This window comes from Anser brachyrhynchus, assembly GCF_964034855.1.
Source record: "Anser brachyrhynchus genome assembly, chromosome: 3".
In the NCBI taxonomy this organism is placed as follows: domain Eukaryota; kingdom Metazoa; phylum Chordata; class Aves; order Anseriformes; family Anatidae; genus Anser; species Anser brachyrhynchus.
Genome location: NC_137696.1, coordinates 71,045,826 through 71,069,311, shown reverse-complemented (window position 1 = coordinate 71,069,311; position 23,486 = coordinate 71,045,826). Strand labels below are relative to the sequence as shown.

The 23,486-nt window shown below is 40.1% G+C and overlaps 1 protein-coding gene across 7 annotated transcripts in view; it reads left to right on the top strand.

The window, feature by feature from the left end:
• PKIB (cAMP-dependent protein kinase inhibitor beta) overlaps nt 1–23,486 on the top strand; it is a 54,983-nt gene that overhangs the window by 20,560 nt on the left and 10,937 nt on the right. The window contains exon 2 of one of the 7 annotated variants that reach the window (XM_080588362.1): nt 9,461–9,592. The exons of 3 other annotated variants lie outside the window; for them this stretch is intronic. The gene's annotated coding sequence lies outside the window, so the exon portion shown is untranslated. Of the gene's footprint in view, nt 1–9,460; nt 9,671–23,486 lie in introns of all 7 variants that reach the window. 3 more of the 7 variants (XM_080588358.1, XM_080588360.1, XM_080588357.1) reach the window with 3 other exon arrangements.

The following is a 23,486-nucleotide window of genomic DNA, read 5'->3' as shown; positions in this document are numbered from 1 at the left end:
TCTGTATTGCTCCTGGTCGCCTGCTCCTGTTGGCAGGGGCTGGTGGCTGTCACACCCTCGTATTGCTGCAGCCCTTCTCTGCTATGGCTGGAGAAGGGGAGCGTGGGCTGTGGCTGGTAGCAGCAACTCCTCTGACGTTTCACAGCTGGCAAGTAAGTAGTGGTTGCTCCGTCTAAATCCCAGGTAAATGAAAACTATAAATCCTCTGTTAGGAGGCATGTCTCTGTCCTCAAATGTTCTTGAGGCTATTCAGACAGCTTCAGGCCGAGTTACAGCAATGTGCTGAGCCGGTGCCCTTCTTCCTCAGTGCTTCAGAGGGATGTTGTTGTTTTTGATGTTTTTCAAGTTTAAATCAAGAAAAAAACAACCAAATCCCAGTATAGCATCAGCATCATCTATCACAGGATGAAGGCAAATCCTGTCAGAGAAGCCAAGCTCTGTCTTTGCTTTTTGCTCTTCTCTGAGGCACAGAAAGTGGAGGGGAAAAAAGTGAGCAAATGCTTCTAGGGGATAGTAGTGAGGCTGAGAAATTAAAAATGAACTAGGAGAATAGAGTCTTTGACATAGGTGCCAGGGAGGCAATTTTGAATTGGAAAGGGGAACTGACTGACTTTGCTTGTTTGTTCTGCTGTTCTAGTTCTGTTTGCTTTTTATGGGCCAAATTTTTGTCATGCCAATATCATTTCACTACAGTTTTACACTAGTACAAAAGGAAAATATGTTATCATAGTGGTTTGTACAAAAGGAAAATATATTATCATAGTGGTTTGATGTCTGTACTTGTACAAATAAATCTTTAGCAAGCTATTTATTATAGTTATTTATACTTTACAACATCAGGGGAAAAAAAAGTCACAGAATAGAAGTACTTACATAAAGATAGTATTTCTAAGAGAGCACCGGGGAAAAAAGCAAGCAAACAAACACAAACGTAAAAGGTGTGGTGGTGCGGCCTCACCTTGAGTACTGTGTCCAGTTCTGGGCACCACAGTACAAAAAGGACATTAAACTGTTGGAGAGTGTCCAGAGGAGGGCAACGAAGATGGTGAAGGGCCTAGAGGGGGAGACAGATGAGGAGCGGCTGAGGGCACTGGGCCTGTTCAGCCTGGAGAAGAGGAGGCTGAGGAGGGACCTCATCGCAGTCTACAGCTTCCTCGTGAGGGGGAGTGGAGAGGCAGGGGACCTATTCTCCGTAAACACCAGTGATAGGACCCACGGGAATGGTGTTAATCTGAGGCAGGGGAAGTTTAGGCTGGACATCAGGAAGAGGTTCTTCACCGAGAGGGTGGTTGCACACTGGAACAGGCTCCCCAGGGAAGTGGTCACTGCACCGAGCCTGTCTGAATTTAAGAAGCGATTGGACTGTGCACTTAGTCACATGGTCTGAACTTTCGGGCAGACCTGTGTGGTGCCAGGAGTTGGACTTGATGATCCTTATGGGTCCCTTCCAACTCGGGATATTCTATGATTCTATAAGTCATGTCCACAGTCTGATACTTGATATTTGAAGCTCATATGCATAAGGCAGCCTTAACAGAAAGCATCAGTTTAGCATGCGCTGCAAAACTGCAATGCTGTTGACTTGTACAGTGTTCCTGTGTCAGCTGCATAGGAGTGAAGAGTTTGTGATCTTGAAGTCAGCAAAAGCATACAACGACCTGCTAGAGAAGGTGATGGAAATATTCATGAGGTGTTTTGACCCTCACCTTTCTTTGTGATGATCCCTGATTTATAAGTGAATATGGGAAACGATTGAATCAACGTTCTGATGTGGCAAATATAATCTGTTATACTGTTCCCTAACTGTTTTTTTCCTTGGTGCTGGAGTAGGAAATCCTCCCAGGCTGAAATGCGTGGTAAATGGTTATTTAAAACTCTTTAAGGGCAAGGGTAGACTTTTTCTGTGTGTTTCACTGTATAGATTACATGGTTGACTTTAAACTAAGGATTTGGGAAGGATGGGGTTTTAGTTCTTTTCAATAAGCTGATAAAGCTCAGGAGGCTACATACAGCTTTATCAGTTGCTCTAACTACTCATTTGCACTTTCCTGATTTTCCCTTGCCACTTATCTTTACAAAAGGTAACTGATATAATCAAGTTATGGTCTTTAATCCTCACCAAAATCAGTGCTTCTCTTCTGCAGTTGATACCTGTGCAGTTTGAAAACCGTATTTGGGCCATGGCATAGCTTGAAACTCAGTTAACTGTTAGTGGCTTCTTAATTTTAATTTTGGAACAAATGTTTCTACCTGTTGGGATCTGTTGCCCTGATGAAGAATAATGCAACATGCCGTGAGACAAGTCAGAAGTGCAGCTGAATAAATTTAACATCCATGCTCTATGAGAGCAGATGTGTAGCCCAGCTTCCTTGTGCATAATAGAGCTTCATGACCACCTGTGCTGGTTTCTGAAGTGCTGCAGATAGCACAAATACCTCGTACAGCTTTCAGGTATTGCATGGCAACATCTTGGGGGAATTACTGCAGAACTTCATTTGTACAAGTGAACTGCAAAGATGATTGCTTTTCACCAAATCGGCACTTTAACTTTAATGATGTGTGTTAACATTATGCTGCAAATGTTTACATATCAGCAATTCCCTTTATTTTTCTAGCTTCAAAACAGCCAGCAGCTTAGTTCTATCTCTGTTCTTTGTTTTGGACTTGGAGCACACCTGTAGGAAAGAGGCCAACAGCGCACTAAAACTGGAGGCAACTGGAATTTTTTCCTATCTAAGCAAAACAAATATCTTTTTATGGCTTCACATTTCAGCTGTGATATGTGCAAAGTGATGTAAGTAAGTGCTTATCCTAACAGCTGCCTTATATATATATCATAAGCACCAAATTACTTTATTTGTTATAAAAATCTTGGTAACATTCTTAAAAGCGATGGGAGCGCAACAGCTTTTTCCAAAGTGGTCACCTAATGATTTAGGAAATTAATCAGTCCTGGATATGACCATCTCTCTGGGAATGAGTTGTGGAAGCATTTTCCTAATCTATTTCAGTGCACAGTCACCCAGAGGAGCTCAAACAGTTCGTGCGCACATAATCTGTTCTGGTGGGTCAGCACTGAGAGAATGGCAAAGGGGGGACAGGCTTCAGCAGGCTTAGTGAAGGATGTCTCCTTACCTCCTTAGGCTGATACACTGTCTACTCATGATGTTTTTACACTCATCTCCAGGATGAATGTAGGAGGAAGAATTTCTAAGCAAATTCGTTACTAGCATTGTGGTGGATAGATATCCAGCTACTGTCAATCAATGGCATTGGCAAATTCAATGGCTCTTCTGTTCTGAAATCATGCCTAATAAAAGAGAGGCACTGTCACAATAAATGATTACAGCGGTGACTTACTTGAAAAATAAAATATAGATGAATGGAAGGTGACGAAGATGGAAATCATCAGAACAGAAACAGTCTTTTTCAAAGGAAAATTAAGAAGTGGTAGGCTTTCAAAATGCAGTGATAATTGGGATAGGATCAAATAAGAAATAGCAGGGTTAACTTGCTGAGGCTGGTTGAACTTTGTGCATGGGTTATATGCTGGAATTATTTCCATCCACCTTTAGCAGTGGTTTTGCTAGAATAATGAAAGGCAGCAGGCTGTGGAAACAGGCACAGCAGCAGGCACTGCACGGATCGCCCAAAGGCTGCTAGGGCAGAGATAAAAACAAACCAATAACAAACAAAACCACACAGACATCAGCAGCTTCATCGGTGTATTGGCTGCTGGATGTGTCCAGAGGGCCCATGGCAGAAGGCACTTCAGGAAGCCGTGGTGCCCAGCAGCCTGCTCTGCAAACTGATTGCAAAAATCATTTCCTTAAACGTGTTTTTCTTCAGGATTTTCTACCCATGCAGAGGAACGCAACTCTAATCAACCGAAGTAAATTGCAAGCTGCAAAAGAAAAAAGGAAGAGCTGACAAAATTTCTAGTTGTTTAACACTTGAGGGGAAAGCTGGTATCCTGGGAAGGTGAAGTGGCATTACGGTGGGAATGTTCATGTTTTGTTTCAGCACAAATTGTATTCTCAGAAGTCACAGTTAATGCTCAAGGGACAAAATGCAACATGCCATTTACATGCCAGCAGTACTTCATCGTTTGTCACTCTTTCCAACACAGAACCGCTGCCCTTTTTATTTTCTATCCCTTTTTTTTAAACTGATAAATAGGTATTAGGGTTGAATGCAGGAATGGTAAGATTATAATGTACAGTTTCCATTTTTGTTATGAGAGCATCTTCTTGGTAGCAAAAAGAAACCTCCATCTGCAGTTTTCCAGAAGCCTGTTTCTTTAAAAAGATGTTTTCAAGATTGATTGGTATCAGGTGTGCCGAGCCGTGTGATTTCGGCGTTACTATGGTGATAACTCTTTTTAGATAGGATGTCAGAGACTATAATTGCACTTAAAAAATCCTGTGCACAGTATGATAACCTGCGCGGAAATAGTCTACAGCCTCACTCAGACTGAGGTCTGTCTGTGTGACTTTGCTGACTGCGAGTCACCAAGATTACATACTGGTGTTTGGAGGAGATTGCTGTCCCCTCTCCCTTTCTGTTTGACAGACAGGCAGGATCAGCTTCACCAGCCTAAGAGGAAAGACAAGACTTTCATTTTGACTGACATTCCCCTAGCCCCTTCTGAGTCTGTGACTTTCTCTGTGTCTCAGGCTACCAGATCTGCCCCAGAGGTGCTCTGGTGACGTCCATGTGGCTCTACTTACGTCCACCTTGTGCTAGATCTTGTCAATAAAGGTGTTTACTTCCACACTAGCATCTCTGTGGTTGCACTGTGGAACATGGAAAGCCCAAACCTCCTCCTCCTCAGCCTTCCCCAAATCTCTGACCGGTGATTAAAATTAAATTGCCTTGCTTTTCAAAATGCTTCTTGCTAACGCTTTGTGTTTCATAGGCCCTAGCACTGCAGCCATACATTTACCTTTTCACAGTGCAGCCAGCAGTAACATTACTCTTGTTCACAAACTTTTAACCTGTGCCCCTAACCCTGCAGTTGGCCCTCTGTCTGCACAGGGCTTATCTAACTTGATCTTTTGGCTTCCTGTAGCCTGTAGATCCTGGGCTTCTGCTTCAAGCCAGGTAATTTATAGTTCACTTGAAGAACGAGAAGCACACAGAGCTTATTAGCTTGAATTCTGCATCAGTAAGATGGAAGGAAAAGAAGCAAGTTGGTAAGGAGTGAGGAAACCATGACATGGCTTCATGGTCAAGAGGCATGGGATGAAGAAGCCGTGGCATCAGAGGGTACCGTGCCTTCCTGCCCCAATTCCTCCACCCCACCTCCTGCTTCTCAGCAGCAGCAAGGAGCTCCGGGCTCAGCCTCCCGTGGTTGCCCATAGGCAGGATGGGATGAGCTGCAAGGTGAATCCTGTTTTTCATGACTTGGGATTTCATTGTCCTTTTGGTCTCCTCAGAGGGTTTGGGCTCTAGGCCATGACTGCATGTCTGTCAGTGTACCAGCTTGGTACCGGAGTTCAGATGTCAGGGAAAGGTCCACTGTTAGAAAAGAACATTTTCCTAGAGTTTAATAATGACAGAAACTTTTCTGACGAAAACTTGCAAATTTCTGCAGTTTTAGTAAAGCTTGATCCTGTAAGTTGTTAAGTAACTTCCGGTGTCCAATATCTGTAGAAGTCAAAAATACTCAGGACTTTTTAGAGATAAGAGTAGAAAGGTGAATATTTGGATCTGTTCTCTCTTGGTGGTCTCTCTTAAGCCTGTGACTGCTATTTTGAAAGATAAAATTAGAAAACAAGATCAAATAAGCAATTATGGCCCCAGCTGTACAGAGTGCTTAAGTATGTGTTTTTAGGCTTCCAACTACAAGAATTAAACACTTCACTGAGTGCCCTGATGGATTAGAGCTATGTGGTACAGTGACAAATAGTGCTACAACTTTGGAGTAAAAGTGGCATTTGATTTGATATTGCACTGCAGTTCAGTTCATTGATTTGACATTATCCCTTACTGTGTTTGAGTTGTCTTTTGCCAAGTAGAAAGTGGGCTCTAATGCAATAAATAGATGGAACATGGTTAAATAGCTAAAGGTGAGTGATGTCAGCAGTCCTTTAACTCAGTTTTGGTGTGTCCCAACTGTATTATTAGGTGTGTGCCCTCCAGCCATACTCGGGTTCTGTTAGGAGCCAGGATTAGTACAGGGGTCAAATTCTTAAACTGATTTCTCCCATTGAGTTTTAATGATATTCATCAATGAACTTGAGATCAGTGAGCTGTAGGAAACACATTCAAAGATGGAAACACTCAAAACAGTCCCTAATACAGGCATCAAGCTGTTTGAAAAATTAAATATCAAAAGCAGATAAAGAGCAAAAGAAGTCATACTTCGTGTATCATAGAGTACAAACACTGATGTGGAGACTGATTGAAATCTGAGGGGATGGTAAACAAGAGCATCTGTCCTTTCAAAGACCATTTTTGTCAATAAAGATATAATAAGAGCAGTAATTGGCTGCTTTGCATATAACTGTATAAATGAGACTGGAAAATGCCAGCCAAGGCTACTACAGACCGGAGAGTCAAGCACTGATTTGTTTGGCATGAAAGTGAGAGCTTCCACAGCTGTTTCCTTACTTGAGAAAAGAGCGACACAGGAAGTGACTTAATTTACTAATTATTGCCTTAGCCCTCACAATTTTACTTCAGTTTCCCTGATTTCTTGCTTCTCTCTGGAAAAGGCTTTTTCCTCTGATTTTGCTGTGTTCCTCTATGCAATAGAAACACACAACAGAAAACCATCTGGAAACCAGTCTCGGTGCCAGCCCCATTCAGAATAACAAAGCTGATTTTTGATGCCTGATTTGGAGCACCAAATGCTCTGCCTAACAGGAAATCTGGTGCCATGCCCAGTTTCGGAAAGATGGAGGCTCTTAGGATGCAAAGTCACACTGCTTCGGTTGATAGCTCCCTGTCTTTTGCACACCTGTGGGAGTGAGCAGTTCAACCTGAAAACTCTTTGTGACTCTGACCATCTTGATCCTGCTTTGTGTGTTGTCTACAATGAGCTAAACATACTCAGCAGAGCATGCTGGTGGCGAGGAAGTTGTAACGAGATACTGCGCTGTACTTGTTAGACTATGTCTGGAAAGAATGTGTCTAGCTTTGTCCTTGCCTTATAAGCAGGATGTTGATAAACTGGAGAGGGAGGCCATCAAGTTGAGGAACATTTGCCCTATGAAGAGAGGCTGAGGGTCCGTGACATGTACAGTTTGGAGAAGACGAGGGGATCTCAGATTGGCCTTCCTGTACCTACAAAGGATTACTGAGAAGATGGAGCCAGGCCCTTTACAGAGTTGCGCAGCAGAGAGAATAAGAAACCGTAGTTACAAACTAGAACAGGGCAGGTTCTGACTTGAGGTAAGGGAAAACTTTTCACCATGTGAGCAGTTAAGCCCTGGCACAGGTTGTCTGGAAAGGTTGTGGAGTCTCTGTCCTTGGAAAGGATTCTCCATTCTGGGACATATTCAAAACAAGACTGTACAAATCCCTGAGCAAACTGATCTGAATAGTTGACCCTGCTTTGAGCAGGAGATTGGAGCAGATGACCTGAGGTCTCTTCCAACTTGAATTTTTCTGTTGTTATATATCACCAAGTTTTCAGCCATGCTTTATCCTATGCTTCTGGCTCTGTCCCAGATATCTCCTCCTGGCTGCACGTCCTATGCCACTCTCAGAGACCTACCACTAATGCAAAATATCATTGCTGATCTCCTCCAACTGAGCCTTGGCATGATAAAAAAGTGTGCTGGTTTTGAGATGTTGACAGACTTTTTCTTTGAGAAAAACCCTACCTTGTCTTCATAAAAGAGGTGCTTAACCAGGACGTGTAAAGCAATTGTCCAAATAGGAAAATCTTTGTTTTGAAATGATTGCTCCTTTTTTTTTTCCCAGAACACTGACATTTTGGGATATCCCTAAATTTGTTTGTTTGATATTCAAAAGCAAGCATAAGCAGACCATGATGTCTGAGAAACCACCAGAGTTTTCTTCCACCTTCCCCCCTACCCCTGCCCTTTCTTCTTGTTTTGTTCACTCCGTCTATCTGTAAAGTGTTCTGCAAAGTCAAGTAGGATACCTTGCTTTCCTTTAATTAGGTTTTTGAGTTGTCCCGGAAGTGGTGATCCTAATCCATTTTCATATGTAGAATTCTTTTAGAAGACTAGACAGGATGAAGTTGAACTAGTTCGTATTTTTCATAATTATGTTAATTCTTCCTTTCCCCCTTTCAGCAGACTTTGGGAAAAACTCAGAAAGCTTATGCTTTTTTTTTTTTTTCAGCAGCAAAGTTAGAATTCATACAGAATGGGAAGAGATGAAGACATCATCTAAAATGTACCTAAGAATAGCCTGAAATAATGACTTAATAATAAATGTGAAATAAAGTTAGGAAAATTGCAGAATTTATTTTCTTTCCTATAATGAAAGGACTCAAAGGTCAGATTTCTAATGTTGATTAATGACATGTAATGCTTCAAAAATTATGATGAAGTGAAGTATATAACAGACACTTTCTCTTTGGGACACTCTTGAATCTTTGATAATGCATCATTTCCCCCCGAATGTTACTTTTGAAACTGAAATTTGCTAGATTGACTAACAGTAAGGAGAGCAAATAGTCTCTCCCAGAAAACATAGGGCCTCAAGTGGACAGTGGTGTAGGCTCATCAGTTTGTCTATCAAAAGTTGCTTCATACCATCTAGTTATACCTGCCTTGACATCTTGCCACCACTGTTTTCTTAGCAGTTGCTGAGTTCAAATTCAGTGATTACCTTGGGATGTGACTGAGGGGATGGGGTCCTCTTAGTGCTTTCTTTATCAGTACTTTGCCAATGTAATATTGGCAATGCAAAGCAAATACTCTTTCAGAGAAACAGCAGTTCCTTGGAACGTGGTCAATGCTTTTAGTGTTAAGTCTTAAATAAACACACAGTGGTTTTACTTTAATTTTGTTTTGGTTTTACTAACAGCTCATTGCTGTGAACACTTTTTATCCATCTGTTTGAGAGATAATAGGAGAAGAAGATGGTAAGAATTCATGATTTGTGGGGACAAAATGAGCAAAGTCATTAAAGGACTCCATTGGAGATGTGGGAATTGTGAACCTTGCACTGAGACCAAGGGCTCGCTCTTCTTGTATAAGAATCAGTCACTGCATAAATTACAGAAGCAGTCTTTAGGCTTCAAGCATAATGTTTTCCCTCTGTGTTTCAAATGGTGGCCTGACTAATGCCATCCCTGACCCCAAATTCTATGACATACTTCTTTTTTCCCTTAAAGGAAGCATTGTATTAGAAGTTAAAGTGTGAAGATGGTGGTAAAACTTAGTTGACTTCAAAAAGACAGAATTTAATTTAGAATACTTCCATTATCTTCTGCACAGTGGAAAGTGCTGTTGCTCAGCTTATTTTTTTTCCCTAGTGAGCAAAGCATTCACCTAGGAAACAGAAGATGAAGCCAGTTTTCCTTCAGAGCCCTAAGTCTCCTCTTCTGGGCACCTTTTCAACAGGAGGACAGAGCTCTGCTTGGTGATTTGAAGGAGTCATTGCAGAGGTGATTATTTCTTCATCTGATGAAGTTGCTGGTGAGTAGATGGAGGTACTTCCTGGCAACCCAACTTCCTTGCAACAGGTAGGATCCCTAGGCATGCCCTTCTTCCAGGTATTATCAGTTGTTTAGTTCCAGGTGGCTTTCCTTTCATGTATGAGCTTTGTAAATTGAAGTGGTTTTCTGAAGCATCAAGTCTTTGTAGATGCTTCAGCATCTACTTTCATGGTTTGGATTCTTTCTACCTTGCAGGACTGGTACCTCAAGTGAAAGTATTGTGGCACCCATCTAATGTGTATACATGCTCTTTGCTGAAGAAGGAAGAAGAATCCAGTCCCAGATGTTGCAAATAATTGTGGTCTGTGGAACAAGAAATGAGGCAAGATGGGGTCAGGGACAGTACTGGGCCTTCATAGTGACAGTCCACAAAAAGCTTCATTTTGCTTATGGCTAACAGTGAGCTTTATACCCATCTTTATTCACTTTAGAGAGAAGCTGTTTCTTTTGTTTGGTTGGATTTTTTCATCAGCTGTAGTATGAGCCTGAACAGTTCCATATCCAGTCAAATGTAGAGAGATTTCTTTTCATCTTTAGTCACCTTACCTTAATAGCCATTGGAATGGCATTTGGAGGAAAAAGAATTTGGATGACATATGACCTCAAACACTGGTGTAAGAGCTGTATGTCAACAACAGTATCCATACCTAATAATACAAAATAAATGCTAATTACCTGAAATGGCCTTTATATGCATAGGTAAGCATTTCATCTATAAAAATAAGAGCATTCTGGATGTCAATTACATATCTCATAGTCTAACTTTAATTTCTTTACAGACTTTGTACAAGATAGCTTGATTGGTGTATAGTAGTACAGACTTAACTGAGATTGAGCGTACTGAACTTAAATTGAGAAGACTTTCTTCATCATTTTCTTCAACAGCTAAGTACAACTTCTTACTGTGGAAAAAGCCAGCAAGGAAAAGTCTCAGCAGTTTTATTTGGAAAATAAGTTTCTTGAAATGAGACTTGTAAAATTCTTTCTTAATTAGTGATGGTATGCCAGAATAGACTTTCCACAACCCAAACATCCTGTTGCTTGGGAGATTCTGAATGCTCTCAGCATTGCAAGACCAGTGAAGTTTACCTGGATTTACAGCAAATAATCTGTCCTTACACAGGTAGTAGGCGAGCTTGCATTAGAGCATCCTGCTATTTATGAGGAAGCTGTTAGGTGGATAATAGTTTATCTGGCATCAAGCCATTTGCCAAACTTCTAAGTGTGAGACTGGTTGCTGAGTCACAGTTTCAGCAACTGCAGTAACAGCTCATAAAAAAAATCTATCCTTTAGCTGGTGAAAACCCTGTAGAGCTGAAAAGATGTATTATATGTATGCTTTTGAACTTTAAAATAGAAAAGAGAGAAGCCATCAACAGACCTTTTATGTGTGCATGTTGTTTTCTTCCTCTCCTCAGCACTTAGGTAACTATAAAGCAGCTAAAATCAACACATGAAATGTCAAGTTTGAAAGGGCATGTGTGCAAAGAAAGTGTTTCAGGCTGAGGATGTGGTTCAGAGCACTGACTGTACCAACTGTTTGTCCAGTAATATAGCAACTGAGTTAAAAACACGATTTTCAGTCTTCAGGTAAACAACAAATTTGGAATGGGAGAATGTTTTACCCTGAGAAAACATTTGCAGTTCTGTGGTTCCCTAATGACACCAGGCACGATTTACTGAAAGAGGTGGTAAGGGAAGGTAGAAGGAAAGAAAATAGGTTGAAAAGGGGACTAACAGAGCTCTAGCTATTACATTTCCAGAGATGGGCTGTGTATGTGTATCAGCATGATGGCAACCACATACTTCTTTCCTGCTCCTGCAGCACAGGTAGGTATGACCATGATACCATTTACTGTTTCCCTTGACTAATGCTAGTCCCTTCAGATCCTGGATTTTAGGTAGACCCCCATTCCTGCTTTGTTTTACAACTATACTAGTAAAATAAATGAAGCAATCTCATAGCCAGTGTCCAAGAATAGTTATGTTGTTGAAGTTTTCCGGATTGTGTTAATTAAGCAAAACCAATAACATAGGCGTAATTGACAAGCACAAGAAGAAAACTAATTTAACAGAGTGCTAAAAGCTGCAGAGAAGACTGCAATTTATCTTGTAAATGTACTCTTTTTTATTGTATCAATTCCTCTTGCAAAGACGTGGAGGTGGAGAAGTGGTACAATTGATTTTGCAGCATTTTGAAATACAATATTCTCTCCATAACAAACCCCTATCAACTTCAAAATGCTGATATTTGAATTACTATTCTAGTAACTTCATGGAGTGTCATTTTTTATAACTAGTACCTGCAGTCAGGGTTTTGTGCTGGGTTTGTGCAGGGTTTCATGGAGTAATATCATTTAATCTGAAAGTCCAGAGGGAAGAATGGTCACCCAAGAGAAAATATGGGGAAGAGAATATTATATTGGGAAGTCCTGAATTCTTGGATGGATAGATCAGTGTAGACTTGATGTGGTTTTGTAGTATACTAAAATAAATACATAAGAGATTTGGAGGCTAACTTAATATAACCATCTAAACATTTTTTTCCTTTTTTCTCTTCTTTTTATGTCTAGATTAAACATTCAAAATAGAGATGACAGTGCACAAAAGGAGAATATATCTATGCAAATTGATTTCTATTTCTGCTAACTATGATTCCACAGACATCCGCTAAAATGTCCCATTGTATATGAGCTCTTTTCACTTTAGTAACTAAATAATTGGCTGATATGAACAGTTTGTGGGATGACCCTGATCTCAGTTGCCCTGGTGTACATCCAGAGGAGCATAACTCCTGTGGCATTGCTCTGGATTTACAGCAGTAGAGTTTTACTCAGCTTGGGTCCTCTGTGTTGGAAGAAACCTATCCAGTGGTTAATAAAATCCCATCACCCCTTCCACTTGTGTGTATTTGACCCTTGAAAAATGTCAGGTGGAGACTCTCTTGCCGTTGCACAAATGGTTGAGTCATTTCCTTGATTGAGAAGTTTGTTTTTCCGCAGTGTTCCTTTTCTTGTTTTTCCCTGCTGACACACTCTGCACACAAGAGCTTTTTTTTATTTGTACAACAACAAGTTGTTTCAGCCCTCCTGAGTTTTAAAAGCAGTGAGATTTTTCCATTGGCAATTTGCTTCTCTGGTAGCTGTGTGATGGCAGGTTATTTTCGTGGGGGTGGTGGGAGCCAGAGCTGCCGTTGCCTTCCTGGATGTTCCTCGCAGTGATCACGCACAGCTCTACTGGTGGCTCTCTCCTCTTTTTAGCTCATGCCCTGTCCCTCTTCCAGAAGGAGCGTGCTGTGGGGCTGAAGGCATATATGAACCATGAACTTTAAGGTACTTGGCATTTTGTGGAACAGAATTGGGCAAGATTGGCTGACTGACCATAGTAGGTAACCCTCTTCCCTGCTGGCCAGTTGGTTCTCCATGCAAATCAGCTGACGGCTAATAGAAACTTAAGTGATATGGTTATTTCCAGGTAGCTTTCTTGGCTGCTGTGAAACTCGGTGTGTAGATGCTGGAATACCTGTTGTTGTAGACATTTGATGCCAATTGGGTGGGAAAGTATTATTTATCTCATAAAAGCAATTTTTATGCTACAGTGTCGTCGTGACTGGCTATTGACAGCTTCTGAATTATCACTTCTGGCAGCAGAATGCCATTAAATAGACACAGCTTGCTTCCTTAACTAGCATTTAGGCAGTAATTACTACCTTTGAAGTGAATGTAGCAGCACAGCAAGTGCGGAGAGTCTGCCTCTTTTACTGGAGGATGGAGAATTCAAAGACCCTGTTATTAAGGACTGAGTGTAGAAAGCTGATTTTTGTACCAGAAGTGCCCTAAATTGAAATGTTGAAGCCCAGAAGTCTACCTATAAGGCATATGATCTTGTATGTGGATGTGTTGTTATTTATTTGAAACGTGTTCAAGTTTTGTTTCCCTCTTGGCCACAATTCAGCTTTCCCTTGGTGTTCTGCTGTAGTCAGTTGAAAGCCAGAAATTGAGATAATGTTCTAGTTGTTTCTCTGATACTCGATATCCTTTCTTTCTGTCCTGTGAGTTATGTTCTCATCTGCTGTATTCTACCATTTGTGTTCTCTACCTCTGGTAGGCTTTTTTTTTTTTTTTAATATTTTATGAGGTTTCATAAGTGTCTAGCATTCCTAATGAGCTTTAGCTAAAGAGCTGTACTTGTCTCCGTATTGCTTTGAACAAACTAAGCAAGCAGAAAAGAACCCTTTTATTTAAAAATTCTTAGCCTTTCTGATGTTCTTCTGCTTGCTGGGCTTTACATACACGTGACCAAGAAGGGTTTTTTAGTCTTTCTAGCCCCTCCATTGAAACAGCAGAGTAAGAATCTTCTTTGGTATAATGAGGTATAATGAATGTGGTTAGATTAAAAAAAAAAAAGAAAGAAAGAAATAGCCTCTAGATTTATGTTCAGATTTTGCTCGTTGTCTGTGACTGTCGGTGCCTTACAGAGTTCTCTGCTGAGCAGTACAGAATTTTGGTACCGCAATTTTTCTGTGGAAGCAGCTATTCCTCCTTCAGAGAGGAAGAGTGATTCATCAGGTGAAACTGGGGAGAGCCACTGCCCATGTGGCCCTCCAGATGCAGACTGTCAGGTCTGTCCTGTAGAGACACCTGTATCACTGCAAGGCTTTTGGAGCTCTGTGACCAGGAGGATGATGGTCACCAGGAGGTGGTGGAGCACTAACCACAAACAGCTCTGAACACAAAGCACCGTGTGGGCTTGGACCTGGCTATGGGGTCTCTGTACAGTCTTCATGAATTCAACAGACTCTTTACAGTTCGGGATGGGTGTTACAAGTTCAAGGCAACAACAAATCCTGCCTTTTTTTTTTTTTTCCTCAGAATGAATGAACAAGACTTTCTGGAGGGATATTTGCAGAGATTTATATCAACTCTCTCCTAAACCTTTGTTGTGTTGAACAAATCTGTACTGGTTTGGTTGACGTTATAAGGAACAGAATGTGACCTGTGGTTTCAGAATAAGTGCAGCATGCAGATCTGTGAAAGGGTCATGTCTTTTTGTCTGCAACCAAGAAAATACAGAATTATTTCTTAAAGGGGGATGGGGAGGTTTGAGGAAAAACTCAAACTCATGAATAAAATAAACTTTGCAACTGCTTATTTTAAACTGAGCCATAAAATGTGGCAAAGAAGATCAGAGAAAAATATCTCCCATGGCCCCTGTAGCCTTTTGTAGCTCTTCAAGAACAAGTGGTCTTCTGCAGAAAAGCCAGTTGCCTGAAATGCCACCATCTACAGTTCTCTATCCAGATTCACATAGGACTCTAGGAGGGAAGTGTAGGTTCTACTTATCTCCAGTGCTGACTGGAGTCTAGAAAACCAGAATCCACCATCTCTAAGGACGTATGTTCAATGGGAAAGCAAGGCAAGCATCCTTCATATTTTTGACTTCTCAGATAAGGTCTTAACGCAAAGTAAATGCAGAAGTATGTAAAACAAGAAGTAAATGTTTGGAGTGCTAGAACAACATTAAACAGAACACCAGTTATACTAACACAGTTACTATAATTTCTAGGGAGTTGTTTTGAAAAGCTCAACTCCATACTTCTGCAAACAAAACTCACTTGGAGTTCCTATGAAGCAATGCAATTAGATCTGTGTGTTTCTGGAAAAGATGCATCTTTGAATGTGTCCTCCAAAACTGCCTTTGTTTTGGTTTCAATCTGTCTAGAAACAGAAGTTTTGCTTGGTGATAGTACCTATCTGTTTTCTTCTTTCCCTGTCTGCTTAATAAGACAAAATGGGGAACAATCCTCTTCCGAGGGATTTACGTGGGAAAAAAAAAAAAAAAAAAAGATTAATTTACACTGCCGGGTGTCAGGCTGTAATGTGATTATGCTGGCAAAGCTAAAAAAGGAAATGTTCAGAGCTCATAGAAATTTTAGAAGATGTCATTAGCTTAGCAGATGGGAAAAATTTGTTTGTGAGCATTCAGCAGTTCCCGAACTCACACAACACGTTACACAGGTATGCACATCGGCCAGCTGCCGCGGAGGATGCAAAATCTTCCAAGTAGCTCACAAGGGGAGTAATTCCAGTTTAACATAAAATGTAAAGGCTACAAAATGTCAGCACAGAAAAGCAATCCATAGCCAACTTGAAAGTGGTTCTTTCAGGCACTCATTCTGCAGCATCAGAGCACCTTCAGACAGCGAGGCAAATGGCAAGCGCACTGTCTGTGGTGAGCTGCCTCCCACTCAGTAGGAAATCCCACCCAATTCTGCTCTGCAGAAAAACAGAGTAAAAATGCTTGGTTGGACTGGTCTCACTTGTTGCTTTTGCTATTGCTTGTGGGAGAAAAGCTCCGATTCGATATGTCAAAATTAAGCCTGTCTCTCGCTCAGAATACAGCAGACAAAAATGTTAAATTAATAACAATAAAAACAAGAGAAAAAGATGATTGTTAAACTTTTATAACCAAAAGAACCAGATAAATAAGTATGCAGGCCTGCAAACTAAAGTTATTTGTATGATAGATAGGAGCAAGACTTGACAAGGGACAAAGCTTTTTAATGTTTTGGTTTCCACCCCTCCACCTTCCCTTATGCATCAGTGGCCCACGTAGATTAAGAAAGTTAAATAAAAGCTCTGTGCTTGGTTATGTTCCAGCTAAAAATAGCTGAAGGATCTAGCCGCGCTTGATTCAAGTCATTTATAAAAGCACTTTTATATATTTATTTATTTATTTACTTTCTCCTCTGTCATCTTTTAACATGTCCCATTTGTACTGGTTGTTTTCATAGCCTTGTTATCATTTGGGATATAAAAATGTGGTTTTTTTTTTTTTTTTGTATGTGTGTTTTTTTTTTTTCCCCTTGGTTCTTATTTAAAGCATTTTATCTAGGTGTTGGTAGAAAGGCATGTTTACTGAAGGATCATTTACCAAAATGGAAATGACTCTTTGAAAGCCACCTGTCTTAATTATAGGTAATTTTAATTGAATTAATTTAAAACACATTAATTCAACTGTGTGGAAATTATCTGACTGGCTCAGTACATGTCATAGAAATGGCTGTTTGGTGTTTGTTTTTGAACAACAGGCGATAATCTTTGGAGGTAGAGATCTGGTTTTAGAGCTTACTTTTTTTTTTTTTTTTTTTAAGAGACAATAATTCTCCTCAATTACCGAATAAGCTCAGGCAGACCATAAAACTATCTCCTTAGTATATTTTACTGGAAGTTTGATTGAAATATGTCTGTTTTCCTGAGCTACTCTGAGCTACTCTATAACTGTGAAGCTCTAAGACAGTAAGGCTGTTTAATGTCCTAGAGCAAGGGCATTGGAGGGTAATAGAGGTGATTCATGCTTTCATAAAATGGAAGTATATTGAAAGGCTAAAGAAATTAAACCAAATGAATCCCAGGTGTAATTCCACTGACTTGTTTAGCCTTATAACTAGTATGAATTTCACCTATTAGGCCTATTCTCTTGGGGAAAAGAGACACTCTGAAATAGCATGAAAGTCAGGGAGTTTATAAATCTCTGTGATCAGTCATATCCTTTCAGGAGAGATGCAAAGAAAAAAAAATGGAGTCATCTAAATATAGGGAGTGAGGAGCAACTAGAGTGCTGCAGATAAAACCCTTCACCTGAGCATAAAATTAATCCAAAATAAATTGCAAAGAAGAAGTTTTTAATGTGTACTGTGGCTAATCATATGCCCTACTTGTTTCCATCTTTAGTCCTCAAGAGATTGTGGGTTCAGGGGTATTTTCTTCATTTATTTGAAATTCAATTTCAGCAGTGCCGTTCAGTGGGAGCAGACTGTACCTGGCTCATTCCCAGAAAATTTAAGGACAAGGTGCTCTCAAATATCTGTGCTGCCATACTCCCCATTCTGTGGAGTTTTAGATAACATTTAGGCATCTGATCCAATGGAGAAGACTGCTGTCTCCCAGTTTGAGTGGGACAAATCCAACACAGTGATCTGTTCCTGAAGGTTTTCTGTAACCTTCACATTCCTAGTTTAGCCCTCTTTCTGTACTGCCAAATTTGAATAGAAAGAGCAGAAGCCTTCCAACTAGATAAAGTTAAGCACGTGCATAACTAACTGCAGGATCAAAATGTAAACTTATACTATCAGGGTATATGTTTCAGTGAATTGTAATCAATTTTTTTTTTTAATCAGCACATTAAAATATTCTGTAAATATAATCGGGAAGTCTCATGAATCAGGGTCATTTTTTAACTTAATTATAAGGCTAAAGGCAAACACATTTCTCAAATCTCAGTCTATTTTTCTTGGTGAGTCACCATAGAACGAGGCAGATTTTTTCTATCTGAAATTTCACTAAAATCAGTAAACAGGATTGCTACCAAGACTGAACAGGTATGCTGTAGAGGATATATGACTGATTGGAATTATATTAGAATAAAAATGATGTGTGTCAAAAAGTGAAATTAAAATGAAAAATTATTCATTTGATATTGAAGAAATATTGTATATGAAGTAAAATATGTGCTAAGTCATAAGCAGAGTTTGAATGCAACATACAGAGCAGGGGAAAGAAGTGGAGCTGATGATCCAGATTTAAAATACAATTTTAGAAGAGGGTGAAGAAAAGCAGTTCAACACAAACTCTCAAAATGCAGCCTTATGTCCTATTGATTTTTCATCTTTGTGAACGTTAAAGTCACTGAGATGTCAAGCACAGCAGTAAGAGACTTCTGTAACTCATTAAGAGGTGCTTCAGTGCACCAGGGTCACTTGCAGCCCAGGGTGAGCTCTGTTCTGTTTGGGTTAGACTTCACATATCAAGTGGTTGTTTTCTGCTGGGGTTTACTTAGAAGTCATCAGATTACTGTGAAAAGCACACCAACATGCACTGGTTCATCTTCCTCCGAAGGCAGGCTGAACCAAAGTGATTTAGTAAAGCTTTCCGGCACCTGTGTTGGCCTAAGGATGTGGTTGCAAAAAAGTTTACAGGGACAGAAAATATATTTTATTAATTAGGAAAATGTCTTCGCAAAACCTTTTGGATATAGCAGCTCTTCTTCAAGCTGGGATGGCTTTATAGAATTATCCTACAATAGCTCATTTATATTTGCAAAATCAAAGACCTTTTATTACCCTTGAGCTGAGTTAATAAAATAATATTTTACTACCTAAATAAACATGTATGAAGTTGAGCAAATACATTTTGCCTTCCAACATCCTATCCACTAAAGAAAGCTAAAAGAAGTATTCTGGTTTGGATTTCCAGCAGCATTTGTGAGTGAGCTAGAAGAATATTTCGGGAAACCCAGGTCATTTCTGGGTAGAAGAAGTAACCGAAGTGAGAGAAAGAATAAATTTTGGGGGAAAATAGTTATGCAGAGCTTCACGGTGAAAGCAAAGAACTTGAGTCAGTAGAAGCCCTGAGAACCTAGTCTTGTAGCCATCACCCCAACACTTCACTCAAACATCCGAGCAGCTATCAAACTGACATTTGCTCTTTGTGAATAAAGTGGAATAGGTGCTAGCACCAACAATAAGCACTAGTGATTTATTTGAAGTTGTCAACAGCTTTGCCTTTTGATTTGGTTCTTAAAGAAGCTAGACAAATAATAAAAACTTGAAAAATGCTAGATTTAGAAACCCTCTCATGACAATGACAAGCAGGCTTTGTTGCAGCTATAAAGAAAATAAAATTAGCTTATGGTACTTTAGCAGTACTTTGATTGCCCAATTACGAGCTGAAGGTTAAGCTGACTTGGCTTTAAATGTAGTATGCAGACCCGTATGAGTAATTAGCAATGAAATGGTAAATTTCTCTTCGGGATTTTCTTTTTTTCTTTTCTTTCCTTTTTTTTTTTTTTTTTTTTTTTCTCCTTCCTTAAACAGACTGCTGTGAGTAATTCTTGGTCTGGAAATAGTGACTTCTCCTTCTGTGTGTTTGGCAGCATGAAGCCAGAATACAGAAATGAAAAATTGAAATAGGCAAGTTTTACTTCAGTCAAAGGAGAAGAGTGGGTGCTTGGATTTGGTTACACTTCAGCTCTTCCAAAGTGTCCAGCAGACGTGAACCACAGCATCACAAGAAAGTGATGCTCTCCTGTGTTCAGGCAAGGAAGCAAAAAGGTGTGTGGTGCAAAACTGGCTAAACACAAGTATTTCCACATCAGCGAGGTGCGACTGAACCTGAACAGGGAAGAAGCCCACATGTAGGACGCGTTGTTCTCCGGGTGTGATTCAGGCCAATCTGAGGTTGGGTCTAGCATTGCTTATATGAGCACTGCCTGCATCCTACATCTTTTAAGACCATGTATATCTATCTGTTTATTGGCATTTCCCTGAGTTTCATGACAGTAAACAAGGACAAAATGTAGCCTTACACTAATTTTTTAAAAGCGCTCATAAACCAATCAAATCAGTATTTCAAATTGTTGTTGTTTTTCAAAAAACTAAAAGATATAGCTTGTAGGTTTGAAGGAGGAAGAATCATACAAATAAGATATGATTATGTTTTTCAATATAATCATGGAATGTTACTTAGTGGTGACAAAGATAATAAAACAAAAGTCAGCTGTCATTTGCATAAATAAAACAGTAAAGTGCTTCTGAGAGCTTGTCCTTGCTTTTTCATTGAAATAGACCCATGTTTTGAAGGCCTAGGGACTTCAAAGCCTTTTAACCAGCTGTCTGCTCACTGCGAGTCTGTTACCACCTACTGCCTAGCTGGAGAGAAGCACTGAGCTTCATGACAGCAAGGTAGCTCTTTCACCAAACCTGCTTCTGCCTCTGAGAGTCCTTGGGAAATCTGAATGTGAAGAAGACAGGGACTTTTCACCCTGGTAGGGAGCTGCTGTGCAGAAGCTCACGTTGTAGCTACTTGTTGTTTTGAGGAGTCCCCGCAACATCAGGGGTCATTGCAAATACTGAATCTTCAGTTAACAAGACGTTATAGCATGTGGCACGTTAATGAAATAGTTTATCCCCCTTAAAAAATAAATAAATCTGTAGTGATTTAAACTCTCTTGTGCAGACTCTTCAGGTTTTCTGTATGTGGGCCTATTGGGTTAATTGTACATACAAACTTTTAAGCACATACATGCCTGTTTTACTGCTACCTAATTTGCTGCTAATCCATAGGCTCTACTGGATGTATGCATCCTCCAGTAGGACTGGTTTCCTGAAAGTCTCCCCAGACTTTACCATGCCTCTCTTCTTCCCTGCCTACATCCCACTTGCCATCCAAATAAATTCCTCATTACGTAATTTCATCCCTCTTCCTCAGTCATTTTTCAGAGTTATCCTTCCTTGTCTCTTTAGTTTGCCAGGTAATTTCTTTACCTCAGATAGATCTCAGTTTGTCATTCCTTCTTCTGATGTACAAGCACACCTATAGTCTCTTACTTCTCTGCCATGCTTGTTCTCCTGTCTTTCAGCAATTTGTGCCCACATGTTCCTACCAGACTTCTCTTTCCTTGCCACTATTCCCTTTAGTAAGCACGTCTACAAGGATCTCCATTCCTACGAACCTCCCTATAAATATCGATACCCCCTGATTCACTCTGGTCTAGTTGGAAATGTTCCTCATTTGTGCCTGTAAGATCAGAAGGGGACTTGGGCCTTCTCCAGTAACAGAGTTTGGTATATATGTGTGTTGGTTTAGTGCATAAGATTGTCCTGTTCCTATATATCCTATATATCTGCTGAATTATAAATTCATCTTCTCTCTGCTGCTTTTTATATTGCACTGCGCTGTTTGCCTTACCAGAGGGCATTATGCGGGCAGACCACAGCATGCTATAAGCTGATTGCTGCCTGAGCCTCTCCAAGTGGTTTTGTCAGAGTAATTTTCTTCCACAGAGAGAGCAAGTGGAGACCAAATCACTCCCTGATTCACATAGAGAATGCAGTACCGACGTGTGCATATGCTGGCTTACGCAGCTGTTTATCTGTGTGTGCTTCAGGAAAGTGTTCCTGGGATTCTGGGGCAATGGCTATGTATGAAAGCAGAGGGAGAAGCTCCTTTGGTTCTCCCTCAATGAATTCATAGTTCAAAGACTGAGGAACAAGCTGAGGGGAGAGGACAGACGAAAGGTGTGGTGCACGTGTGACCATAGTAACAAGACTAGGTGGTACAGTAAAGATACTGGCTTCCTTGTGTGCCTGTGGCAATATGAAAAATCATAAATACAACATAACTGCAGTCTTAGAGTTACCAGGGCCTCTGGAAACTTAGGTAGTTAAAAATGATGTCTAAGTAATTCCTAACTTACTTCTCGAGTATGTGCCTGTGGGTGGACAAACTTTTCTAGCATTTCAGGCCAGGCGTAAATCTTCAGGAAGGATATGAGGCTCTGTGGCAGAGATCAGAAAGTGTATGTGTATGACAGGGGATATGTATACATTTTGCAATGGGTAACGAAGACTGTGAGGATGAATGGCCAAAATATAAGAGGAGGAATTAGGTTGTTCCCCTGCCCCACGCTGAGCTTCATTTCTTATTCCATAGTAGGAGATGCATTTGACTTTTTTTTTTTTTCCAGCATAGCTGATGCATCAGCCTTTCTTCCCTGTTGAACTGTATTTTCGACTAAAACTTGTGTCTGTCATTGCTTTTGGTCACTCAGAGACATTTGGAAAGTGACTTGCTCTCTTTGCTGGTATTGACCGCCTTCAGCTAATGTCACTTCATTTATTACTTACTGCAAATAACTTCTGATTAGGTTGTCAGTATCATGACCCTTTCCCCTCTTCCTTATTTTCTTTCAAAATGGGAAATTTGTACCATTACTTAGTGCTATTATTATTATTCTTGTAATGTGTTTTTCTGTACATCAGAGCACCGTGTACTCAGTGTCTAAGAGCTCACAGTAAACCTGTTCTACTTTGTGTAGGTTTTCAGAAGGTGAACTTCACCATAGCATCTGCACATTCTCCATAAGTACAAAAGCATCATGACTAATACGTTATGTAGCTTTTTTCTCTTCTCTTTCCTATAACATAAGCTATGTGGAAGTGTTCAGAAAGTCCAGGTACAGTGTACAGGAGAAAACAGAGGTTAAGAAAAATATATATTTTGCATTTGGACAGAAGATGATTGTGATAGTCCTTAACACTTAACAAAATTAATTCCCCATCTTGAACCATTTCTAATGAAAGCACAGACAAGATATATCTAGAAATTGTATGTTACCAAGGGGCAAAAATTTTCAGTTCTTGTCATTATTCTACAGCTTTGGCCAGCCTTTCAGATTCTGCACCCCAAACTGATGAGCACCTGAACAGCAGGAGAAAGATCTTGGATTTTGACTCAGTGCTTCTTCTGAGAGGACCAAGGCAGGAAATGAAGGGATGGTGTGAAACTGCTATCTCAACCTGACTGGTTTGAGACTAAGTAATAAAAAGTTTTGAAAATAACATCTGGACGCCATTTCTTCAGATTATCAGAAAGGATATTGCCCCGGTACATGAAGGTAGAGTAGGTCACATCCAGAGCAGAAGAATACAGATGTGTGTCCAGCTTTTTTCACTTTGTGAAGAAACCAAATTGAAAACCTGTAAACAACATAGCAAACTTTCAGATGCCATGCCAAGAATGTCATGTGTTATATGGGCTGTAATAGCCCAGGCTGAGACCTAAGATGTAGGAAGTCTGTAGACCCAGACATGCTTCTGCATTATAGATTCACAGAGACGGGAAATAATTTAATTTCCCGGTTAGTTTAGTTAACATCTCTGGAGGTACCGGAAAGCCAAATCATCTTTCTGCCGTGAAAAATAACAGAAACTCATTTCAACTTTAGTGATATATTTAAAAAAACAAACAAACAAGCAAACAAAAAAAAACCACCACCACCACCA